At 49.1% G+C, this 12235-nt stretch overlaps 1 protein-coding gene across 1 annotated transcript in view; it reads right to left on the reverse strand.

Annotated features, from left to right (window-relative positions):
• LOC138568344 (uncharacterized) overlaps positions 1-12235 on the reverse strand; it is a 167701-nt gene that overhangs the window by 21017 nt on the left and 134449 nt on the right. The window lies entirely within an intron of this gene.

Genomic DNA, 12235 nt, shown 5'->3' on the forward strand with positions numbered 1-12235 from the left:
TAATCTGACTGGCCAGAAGATATCAAGGGGCGGGGGCCCTCAATAAACAAGATGAAGAGCATCTTTGCCCTTAGGCTGCAAGGCCTAAACAACGCAATGAGAATCATGCATAACAATTAGCCCGGAGCGCTAAAAATGTTGTGGTCTCAACAATAAAATAAAAGCATTGCAAATATGTGTTCTCAACAATTAAATAAAACCTGCCAGGACCAGGGTAATTAAGTGCAGTTGCTATCTCTAGAAAATATGTCGGACTATCAAAATAGATTTTCAGAATTTCGATCAGGGGCCCAGGATTAGCCCCTTTCCTTTGTGCTATCACGTTGGGTGGTTTAATATGGGAGGGGACTTTTCCAGCCTACAACAGTTCTGCCAAATACCCGGTATGAAGTGCACAGGGCCACACACAAAAAAGGTCCAGGGCGCACACGGACAAGAAACTGAGTACACACAGTCGTACATGTAAAGGGGGTGGGGCACGGCTCGAGAAAGGAGTGTATCTTTGTACAAAGTCCCCGCTCAGGCAACAATTGAAAATTGGGTTAAAAATTCTGGTTCTCTACAAAAAAAGAGAGTTGCAAAAAGACAGCTTACCAAATAAAAGGGACACAAAAATAGATTAGGGAAGGCTAAACCACTCCCAGGACGGGGCACTGGATTTTCCTTTATATGTGTACACATTGATCCGATTACCAGGTAACCAACCTCAGAAGAGCCAGGCATAGAACACTCTGACAACCTTACATAGGATCTGAGCTTTATATTTTGGTACACAGAAAGCAATTAAGAAAGGGATAAGCAAAAATAAAAGATGATGGACTGGCCCAGCGGTGTCTGCCATTTCGTGCAGTTTTGGCATGGCAGCTCAGATCCAGAGCGCTTTCTTCCCTGCACACGTGTGGTTATCTCCTCTCTGCTCGCATTTCAGCATGAAGCATAAGCGTTCAGATGTGTGGCTTTTGGTATCTGGCGGATGGTTCCTGTTGGACCCATGACAGAGCAATGGGAAAAGGTATTCGCTAGTGCACGCCATGCAAACCACTGGTTCTGGAGTCTATTTTCCCAAAGGTGTTCTTGCTGATGCCAGAGGACTGGTGTCAGAGACAGAGGGAGCAGCCTTGTTCTCCCCAACCATGAAGTATATCCCCCCAATTGTACTGGGCTCCTTCCACTGCATTAGAAACTATGTCCCTGAATCAAGGAAGAGTTGGAGAAGTTCTGCGTGATCGCCCTTATGCTGCCTTCAGGTGTTGCATCATATAGCAAGTAGCTCCCGCTGGCATCTAAAGTCCCCCAGTCTTCCTCCATGAACAACAAATGGATGCACTCTTAAACACAACTCTTCCCCTTCTAATTGCCCCATGCCTGGATTTCTGCCTCTCCCACCTCTATGCTCTTTGTTATTTCTTTATCCATTAGACCGATGCACAGCGTTGATGTTTGGTTCTGCCTTCCCTGAAGTCTCATGGGGAAAATCATGTGGTCAATCTCAGACTATCCCCAGATTATCTTCTGGCGGCCACTTTCCTAACCGGGAGGAAAGGACCCAGGGGAACCTTGGTCAGTTCCTTCCTTGGGGAAGGAAATCTTAGGCTTGACTACGGACGGATCTCATCAATCCTCCAAACCCCCCGAGGTCCATCCTTAGGACCACCGTTTTGGAAAGTTCCAGCAGTACTGCAGCATCAATGAGTATTGTTGTTCCCACAATACTCTGGATCAAGGCGCCCTTAACATAGGATTCTTGGTCCACATGCATAAAGGTAATCTGGATATGCTGTGGCAATACCGAGAAATAATGACCCTTTCATTTATTAGGCGTGTACAAGAACCCGCTTTTGGTTGGGTACATTCCTAGATGTACTAGGGAACAATTCCAGACTAATGGGCAAATCTTTTTACTAAAGTGTCAAGAGTGGGATAACTTAAAGGGAAGCTCTATCGGGGATGCCTGTACCTCAGGGAGATCCAATAGTTCAACACAAAAGTCTTTAATCTATTTTTATGAGTCATTGTCCCTCCCGGGAGTCATTTTTCTGATATGATGTGATAGGTTATTTATAACGCGCTTAATACCCAGAGATTTCAAAGCGCAGACCTGGGGATCGAACCTGTGTTGCTCCGTGTCGTCCTGCTTCCAAGGCGAGCACGTTGCCCCTGAACTATCCTGCAGAGAAAACCAAAAATTTCCTACAATGGCCAACAGAAAATTCCAAATCTGATCTTTATATGTCCTTTAGCCTCCAGGCTGACCCCAAACTCAAGAGCTCTTCTATTTTGGTCAACAAAAGTGTTCATAACCTATTCCTTCAAAGTCCACCCCTATTCTAAAAACAAAAGCATATCTTAAGGTTTGGCGAGAGTACCCTCCTGGGATTTTACTCGCAGTTCTGCCATGAATTATGAAGGCAGTCCCGGCCTGTGGTACTTTTTTTCGTGTGTTTATTGGCATTTGGTCAGTCAAACAACACAAATGAACTCCCCTCCCCCCCAACCGCCTGCTCTCAGCCTTCCTGGAATTCTCTCCTCCCCCCGCCCAGGAACTGTACCCCCAGCACTCAATTGGTAATCGCCTATCGATAGAGCAGAAGACCACAATGGAGCAATCAATGTCCAAAATCTTCAGATTGTGGGGGCACATGTGATAGCGATAATCACTGTGGAGATACATTAGTGACATGCACCAATCTACCCTAAACTTCGAGTAGTCTCCCAGAATGTTGTAGGTTACCGACTCCATCGCCAAAATGTTCCAGATCTTAGATTGCCAGTCATGGTCGGTGGGGCCTCCCTGCTAAAATCGCTGCCAACTCTAGGACCATACAAGCTTCGAATTACGCCCTGCTTTGCGGCACCGATTACCTATCCCAGCGTCCTAGTATGCAAGTTTCCATCCCCAGGGGCAGGTAAGTGTTCAGTATTTTATTAATTGAGTCATGGGCCTGTTCCCAGAAAGGTTGTAGCACCGGACACGAGCACCAGATGTGGGCCCAGTCCCCCCTCCTCTTACAGGCCCTCTAGCATACTGCCGATACATCCGGGTACAACGTCTGGAGTCTTACCGGGGTGTAATGCCACTGGAGAAGGACCTTATACCATACTTCCTTCATATGAATAGAGCTGGCTAATCTGGGCATGTTGCCCCATAGAGGTTCCCACTTCGCTAGGGCTATTGTCTGGCACAACCTTTCCTCCCATTTACCCATATAAGGCCAGATAAGGCCAGATATCTTTCCCCGGGCCTTCGGAGATAATTTTGTAAAGTGCCAAGATCGGGTGGCTATCCCCAGATTGGGTTGTGATGCATTTTTCGAAAATGGTCAGTTGTCTGCTGGTTGCTAACTTATTGACTGGGTGCAAGGCTCAATGGGGCAGCTGGTAATAGTGGAGTCTTTTCCCTTCTTTCAAGCCAATGCATTGTTTGCACTTTTCGAAGTACTTGATCTCCTGCTCATGCATCAATTCCCAGAGCCAGAGGCACCCTGCATCTCTCCACCAACTAAAGGCTGCCCCCTCGACCCCTTGGGTAAACTGTGGGTGGCCAAACAGGGGAGTGAACGGGCCGGATAGATGAAATCCCCATGTGTCACACCAAGGCATCCCAACCCTTCCCCAGCAGTGCAGTGATCAGAGACGCCTGAGGGGCACCAACAATTGGGCAAACCATGTGGACCCACTGTTTCCTGTCATCCCCACCCCCGAAAACAACTGCTTGATCACTCTCAGGTGGGCGGCTTGGAAGTATTGCTAGAAATGCGGGACCGCCAATCTTCCCCTGCTTCTCTGAGCCATTAATAGGTGCAGTGCCAACGTCTGCTTTTTGTTCTTCCAAAGGAATTCAGAGTGGAGTTTATTCAGCACACAAAACAAACTCAGAGGAAGGGAAAACGGAAAGGCCTGACAAAAATGTAGGAACCGTGTGAGGGTCACCATCCCAACTGAGGCCATCCGGCTCATCCAGGAGATGTGAAGGAGATTCCAATTTCCGAGATCCGTATTTAAGCAGCAGGGCAATCAGGGGTAGCTCACTCTGTATAGTGGCTCTAACAAGTTCATGATATCAACCCCCATATATTTCATTTCCTCATTTGCCCAGTGAAATGGAGAACACCCCCATGCCTCTTCCAGCATGTCCCGAGTCATGCATGTTAATTTTCAAACTGGACACCCTGCCAAATGTTTCGATCTGGCCGGGTCTGATAGGGCCAGCAGCATATCATCTGCGAAGGTCATGATCTTATTGTCCTCCCCCAAACTGGATACCATTCACGGACGATGCCTCCTTCAGTCGTTTCAGAGTCGTAGGCTTGTCCAGCTGCCAGCACTTGCTGTGGAAACTCTCCATCCACTGCGGGGTAGTCGTTGTGCGTGCCAGAGTCTCCTCCTTTGCTTTAGGCATGGATCCCAGAGGGGTTAATGCCCTCCTTCATCCACCGCCACACAGTCCTTGCATTTGTCTGTTGTCCCACTGTGGCCGGACTGACTCCTTTCCCTTCTACCTGCACCCCTGAAGGCTGGCAGGTGCCCAGCAAGCGGCTTTGGGCACAGCTCCCCATTGCTTGTGGTATTGCCCCACACTTTGTGTTATTAAGGCCCTGGTAGGGAGGTCCCAGCTCTCTCACTGCCAGCCTTGGGGTCCCTCTGCTGCCCCCTCAAATTCAGTCCACCACAGCCCCCTCTGTAGTGAGGCGCCGTCACTCTCAGGCCTACACCAATGTCCCAGTTGGTGATAAAATCCCCCCACAACTTATCTGCTTTGTCTGGAAATAATGGAGGTGGCTGCAATCCACCACCGACTGTCCTGAGTCCTGGGCTGCACCAGCGGCTGGGAGCCCTCTTCCTCTTTTAAGGAAGGTAACGCAGGCCTGCATACACCAGCAGCTGCTCGCCCGCGGGAGCTGCGACGTGTCAGCCGGAGCCTCAAGGTCTGGACCATTTGCACCTCCGTTGGTGCACCCTGTCAAATTCACAGGGGGTCACTCACATCCTGCCCCCCCACTCAGCCCTCTGCTGCTCCGGGACGGTCTTTCTCCACTCTATTATCCCCTCCTCATCGTGGGTCCACTATATGTCGGCATCCGCTGACAGGCGCGCAATACTGACAGGAGGGGCTTTTCCAGGCACTCCGGGCTCAGTGCCTCTCACAGTGCTCCTCAGCCACCACACCGCTGGGCGATGCGCTGCTGGTTGAGGGAGTGAGGGGGAGGGGTTGGATTCCGCCCCGGCGAACGTCATACCACGGGCCGAAGCTCTGCACAGCCGGCATCTGCACAAGGTCGCTGCTTCACTCAGCCGGCTGCCCGGGATGGGAGGGGGAGGCAGAGGGGTTACCTCAGCTGAGCCGCGGCCTGTCCCTGTCACCTTATTTGTGCACCTGCGACTGACCAACACCTGTGGGGCTGCGTTCAACAGGAGAGGGTGGGGGGGGGATCAATCCTGCTTTTTGAAAAGGTCATAGCTCTCAACTCACACGCTTTTGGCGGGTGTCACCCGCCTTGTAAACAGCTGACTCACCTGCCAAGCCTCCTGCACGCCCATTTGTTTCAATGAGCCTCTCACCCGCCAAAAATTAAATCGGGTGTTTTCACCCGCTTTGCGACACAAATGGTTGAGAGCTATGAAAGGTTCATTGAGAGGGTCAGGGCGCGCTGTGATCAGCACGTCCTCACCCTACTGATGGCCATCTTGAATCTGCTTTTGGTACTTTTAATAAATCAATCTTCTCTGGTCCCTCGACAACTATGGCTCTCAGATTTCACTCATGTTTCTCCCAGACTTTGGATTCTTTCAGGTTTCTCTCAGGTCTCTGTCAAGTCCTTCTCGGGTCTTTCCATCCCCTGAGTTTCTCTCAGGTCTATCTCAGGTCTCTCCATGACATGGGATTATCTTGGGTGTCTCTCAGATTTCTCTCGGGTCTTTCCACAATCTGGATTCTCCACAATCTTGGTATCTCTCACGTTTCCATCACGCTTCTGGATGACCTTGGTTGCTCCAAAACTACTCGTTGGTACAACCTTAGTTTCTCTCACATTTCCCTCAGGTCTCTCCATGAACTAGGTTACTCTCAGACTTTTCACAACACAGCACTCATGACGATAAAGGCTATCCTCCCCTATTCAGGGTCCTTTTCAGGCAGACTATATTCTCACCTTGCTGCCAGTGGTGGGTGCTTCTCTAGATGATTCAGGAAAGTGCCCCATTTTTAAGCCTTCCGTCGGTCTGAAGGTTTGGAAGTCCGATCTTTCCCTATGTCCCGAACAGCACACAGCACCAGATTCGTGGGATGAATCTCTGCCATTGCATTGCCTTGCAAGAGCAACGGCGGTGCAGCTAATAAAATGAGTGCCACCCATTCCCAGGTAATGGTCGCCATGTGTATTCAGGGAGTAGATTAAAGTACACCTGCTTCCTCAAGGTCTTCCTCTCCCAGAGACTGAATCCCTCTGCTTTTATAAACCTCAGCCAGCAAGTTTTCTAAACCGAAGCCGGATTGATTTCTCCATTGTAGGGTTTACTTGACATGCCGTGGTTGATTGACTTTCTATTATTGCTTTGGTTGAATGCAGGACTCATTACCTTCTTTAATGCTCCTCTTGGGTGATAGTCATTCTTGATTAATACTTCAATTTGGATATCGGTCTGCGCAGAGTACTTAAAGCCAGACCAGGCAATCGCTGGCATTTTGGATTGACTAGGGAGAGCAGAAGGACCGCCACAGTGCTTGGCTATCTTTCAACAGGTAAATCCTGTGGCTTCAGTGACCCACAAGCTTACTGGCTCTCACCGTGATGCTACAGCATTGAACGTAGTTTCACTTTGCTTAATTTTCCACAGTGCTTACTGGGAGGAATCTGATGGGTAAACAGAAAGTCAGCACAGACGGTGCTTGCTTTCAGATTTGAAAGAAGCCAATGCAGTGGCAGTTACTAACTGTACCGCCCCATGAAATAGTATTTCCATAGTGTGGCTCTATGTCTTACACATATGGGTACCCTGCCAATCATCATCATCATCATCGTCCTGGTCTGGATCCTCACTGCGCCACAAGTAGCCGGTATCCATGAGCTCCTTAGTGAGTAGATCCAGACAGGCACGTTCAATGTGACTCGCCATCAGTGGAAAGGGGAACCTGATAACAGAAATACCTACTAATATCAGATGGAACTCAGAGTCCACTGACTGGGAAGCTCCCACTTAACACCCTGCCCGCGTCTTAGTGGAGTGGTCCCGATTGGTGTAATCCAGAACAGACAGGTTCTTGGGTGGCTGCTAGTGTTCTTGAGAGAAGAGTTGTAAAGGTGTTTCAATGACCTTTTATGGTATGAAGGGAGAGTGCTGTTTAAATGCTCAAGAACCAAATTAGGTTGACCCATCCCTGGTTCTACTACCCAGTCATTTATTGATGGTACTTGATACAGTGAGGCCGCTTACAAGGGTTATTTTTTAAGATGTGTAATTGTATTTGCAGCAACATATAATCAGAAAACTGTATCATGCACAAGGATTCTCAGTTTGATATTCACATATGTAAGAATACTGCCATGACTCAATATCCGATATGCTGCCTGTAGTTGCGCAACTAGAAGAGTGGCGACACATTTCTCTCATCTGCCTTGGGCATGTTCCACTAATTCCAAAATCGTCTCAAAGTTCCTGAAGATGGCACTTGGGTCTTGGTCTACGATAGGATGACTGGGGGTTTGGTATACGTGAACTGGGTTAATGGCTATGATTTTGACTCCTGGAGTACCTCGTGATAATGCTTCTACAGTGGAGTAACTTTTCTGAAAATGTTGCGGGGGACATGACATCTGAAGAAAAGGTGCACCAGCCAAATGAACGTGGACGAAATGGTGTGCCATGAAAGTTGGGGACGGCAAGCACCCCTGTCCCCCATAAAATTGCACCCATGTGCTTCTCTGCATTCACTTGTTGAGACACACATTCTTTTTCCAGAGGCCTTCTCAAGACATATTGCCTTGCCTTTCACCGACTGAGGGTCCCGGGTGCAGTCAAATGAATCATTTCAACAATTTCCACTGGCTCTAGGACTAGAGAACATTATACTGATTGACTGTCGGGTAATGTAAAGGTGTTTCCCTGGTCCCATTTCCGAATTTGGTGAGTGACAGCTTTACCACTGGTAGGTTGCTTGACTATATCGGATGAAGTGTCATTCTCTGGAGACTAGTTTTCCTTTCAATAACATGGAATATTATGGGGTTTTCGGTCTTCATCGTTTAGATTCCTCTGTGCTAACTCTAACGAAGAGGTAATGAGGCAATCTATATGATGGTACTCAGGGGATGAATTTCGAGAAGGGGAAGGGAGAAGGTTAAAGGATGGGTCACTAGTAGAGGGATCCATATCAACCAGTGCGTTAAGTCCCTTAATGTGGCTTGGATGAATTTATGGGACAGGCTCACCTAGTGGCAAAATCCTAACCCTCTATTGGTAAGCATAGTTTAGCCCTGTTTGGTGAGTCGCCCGTTTTGGTATGGTTATGTGATTGTGAATCACACCTTATGCAATAGGTACTCTCCACCCCACTACTGACACCTTAAGTCATGAACCAGGAGGAACAGAACATAATCTTAGGCAGGATCATAAAAGGTTTACTTTTAGGCAGAGAAAGAAAAGTAGAAAAAAGCAAAACCAAAGTATGATGGGCCAAAACGGTCTCCGTCTTTCAGTCTCCCTAAAGGGTCTCACTGTATAGAAAGTGTATACCCCGCTAAGTTTCTTTCCTGAAGAGTAATGGAAGGGCGTCTATCCAAGCAATGGTTTGTTCCACACAGGTATGCACATTTCTAGTTCTCTGGTATGGTTGGAGGATGGCCTATAAGAAGGGTACGTAATTTAAATGAGATATCAAAGTAGAACAGTAGAAGGAAGATGGGTTGGATTCCAAGATGGCCGTCGAGCAGGGTGGACGTGCGTGAACTGTGCTCCGTCTCCCGGCTTGGGGCCGACACAGCTAAGATTGACAATTAATGCAGCCGTGGTCCCCGGAATAACAGTGTCACTGGTGGAAGTGATCATACGCGAGGAGAAGAAGAGGCGAGCGTACATGCTTGAACAGCCTCTCCCAGGCCTCGTACAATACTGAGACACGGGGCTCACCACATCCGGACACCGTACACAGACGAAGATTGAGGCCAAAGGCGGATCTAAGTGCCCATTGACAGGAGAGAAGCGGAACAGCCGGCGGACGCGAGGAGGAGATCCCCCCCCCACACCCAGAGGGGTGGGCGCCCACCTCGTTAGGCGCTGAGCAGAGAAGTGCCGGGTGACCCAGAGAGAGACGTCAGGACAAGCAGAGCCGAACAGCCTCTGCTAGTTGTGAGCAGCGCCGACTCGTAGAGAACTGAGAAGAGGGGAAGCAGGCGGGGCGAGGCCCAAACCAGCGCAGCGCCCCCCCCGTACAGACTCGGCAGTGCGGATCATCGAAACACTGGAGAACAGTGGAGGCCACAGAGGAGCCGGACCTGGAAGGGGCCTTCCCCAGCAGGCCACGGAGCCCCCTGAGAAGAAAAGGCACCCGGAGAGTACAGCCCTCCCCCCCCACCTCCGGACTACAAAGGCGCGGAGACAGCGGCATACAGACGGAGCACGCACAGGATAGGAGGTGAGGTGGAGCCCAGAGGGAGATCCCTGGGAGGAAAGGGCTACAGCCGCAACAAACAAGACACACAATCCACCTCCCCATAGACTTGGGATATTGACCGTGGGCCTTGAAAGGGCCAAAAAACCACCGCAAAACAAAACACAACACCAAAAATGACACCCCCTCTACCCAGCACACATCTCCTGAGACCCCCAACGAACCCACAGTCAAGATAGACAACAACGTGGGCAAACAGAGGAGGTATAAGGAACATATAGACTATAACCCCAGCTCGAAATACTGATAACACCCCCAGCAAAAGACAACACGTAGAACGCGACCGGGCACACGCGTGGAGTGAAGACAGCACACATGTCAAAGTCTAGGAGCAGGCAATCCCATGCAACAACACCAAAAGGGAAGCAGGACCAGAATCTGGCTCTACTCTGGGGGATGGACACATAAAGCCAATCGAAAGCGCCCGCTCACAAGGACAAAACAAGGCCCCCCAAGCGCAGGAAAAGCAGGAACGGATATGGCCTCTAAGGAAGACATGAGAGACTGGTTTAAAGAATTTCAGGAACAATTTATGGCCTCAATGCACACACAATTCGAGACCATGAAGAGCTAGCTGAAACAAACAGGACAGGAGCTGAAATTAGACCGGGGCAAATTAGAAGAGAGAACCGATATACTGGAGAGAACACTCCAGAACCTTGACGAAGAAACCCAGCAATACGCAGAAACACAAGAGCACTTGGCCAGACTCTCACACAATCTGGAGATACAATGCAAAGACTTAGAAAACAGGTCTTGGAGATCAAACATTTGAATTAAGAACATTGTGGAATCGGTCGGAGATAAAGACCTAAAAACCGCAGTGCAACAAGTGTTCAAAGACATAATCGATGAAGAAGAAGAGTCTGCGATTCTCATAGATAAGAGTCCATAGAGTGGGCCCGCGAAGGGATGGGGAGCGCGGGAACCGCCCAAGAGATGTACTAGTAGCAATGGCCTCATACACACAGAAGGAGCAAATCCTATGAAAGGCTAGGACGCTGGACCAGATAAAAATGAATGGAATGGAGCCAACGTTCAACTATACCAAGACTTGGCCCAATCAACTCTCCAAAGGTGCATAGAAATGGCCCCAATCATAAAAGAACTCACTACAAGACAAATCCGATACAAATGGACCTTCCCATTCAGACTCCTGTTTACGTGAGAGGGTACCCAACAGCGAATAACAAAGTGCGAAAAAGGCCAGAGAATCATGAATCTGCAGGAGGACACGGAAGGGAACGCGTGATCCAGAGACTCTACGAGAAGGTGAAGAACCCCGAAAGGCTGGCAAACTATAGAACCCAAAGGGCAGCGACCCAACAAAAACCAAGAACACAAGAAACCATCATCCCCTTCGAACCAAGGAGGAACCACTCAGAACCACCAAGGTAACCAACAAGAACAAGGCAGAAAAGGTCGGGACCGCTGGCAACCAACAAGGTCGGCCAGAACCGGGAAGAACAGAACCACAGCGAGTATCATAAGTGGGGTTTAGGAGCCCCCACGACCAGATTACCCGAGTGAGAGGGCATGGCGCGAGCGGCAACACGCCCGAGCGATCAGATGGCCCAGAGCCCTCCTCAGGGTTGTTATGGGGGCAGGGGAGAAGTTAAGGGAATTGTTAATGGGGAAGTTGGGACGGGGGGAGGGGTGTCACACCGGAATGCAGAAGGAGTACACCAAAAAGACTCCGGCGGGACATACAAGACTAGAGAATTCGCACAAAAATGGGCCTAAAAATCCTTACTTATAACATACGTGGGCAAAACTCCCCGTCAAAAGGAAAAAGGTGGAATACTATCTACACAAAGAGAGATTCGACATCCTGACACTGCAGGAGACACACATCAAAAAACTAGACAAAGGGAAAACCTGAATGAAATGATACACTCATATCCTCCAAGCAAATGACTCAGAAAAGAAGTGAGGGGTACTAATAGCATTCGCCAACACCCTAAACGTACAAACTTCAAGAAACACTATCGGACACACACGGCAGATACCTGTTTGCGAATGTACGAATCGAAGACCTCCCTTTGACAATTGCAACATTATACGCCCCCAATGTGGGCCAAGATGGATTCGTAAGGGATAGCATAGACAAATTGGAATCCTTTGCGAAGGCAGAGATCGTCCTAACAGGAGACTTCGACTTAGCATGGGACACATGCACAGATAGATCAAACCCAAGACACTCGGGGCAGGGCACACCCTCAAAAGCCCTCCAAAAAGCGATGACAAAATTGGCTCTAGAAGACACATAGAGGAAACTTAGAGGTTCGAATCCAGGGTACACCCACTTCTCGAATGTACACGGTACAAGTGCCAGGATCGATTTAATCTGGATGGCCTCAAGTTTACTGGGGAAGATCCGTGAGGCAGAGGTGAGCGACATCTCCCTATCGGACCATGCCCCCCTGTGAATCAGCCTCCCCACCATACGTAAACAAACACGCCTATGGAGATGGACACTTCCGGGGGAAATCACAGGACTCAGTCACGAGAGAGGCCATCAGAGAGCGAACCGATGAATACTTCAAAGAGAACAATACTCAGGACATATCC

Source organism: Ambystoma mexicanum, chromosome 1p (assembly GCF_040938575.1).
Source record: "Ambystoma mexicanum isolate Mex_15411 chromosome 1p, UKY_AmexF1_1, whole genome shotgun sequence".
Taxonomy (NCBI): domain Eukaryota; kingdom Metazoa; phylum Chordata; class Amphibia; order Caudata; family Ambystomatidae; genus Ambystoma; species Ambystoma mexicanum.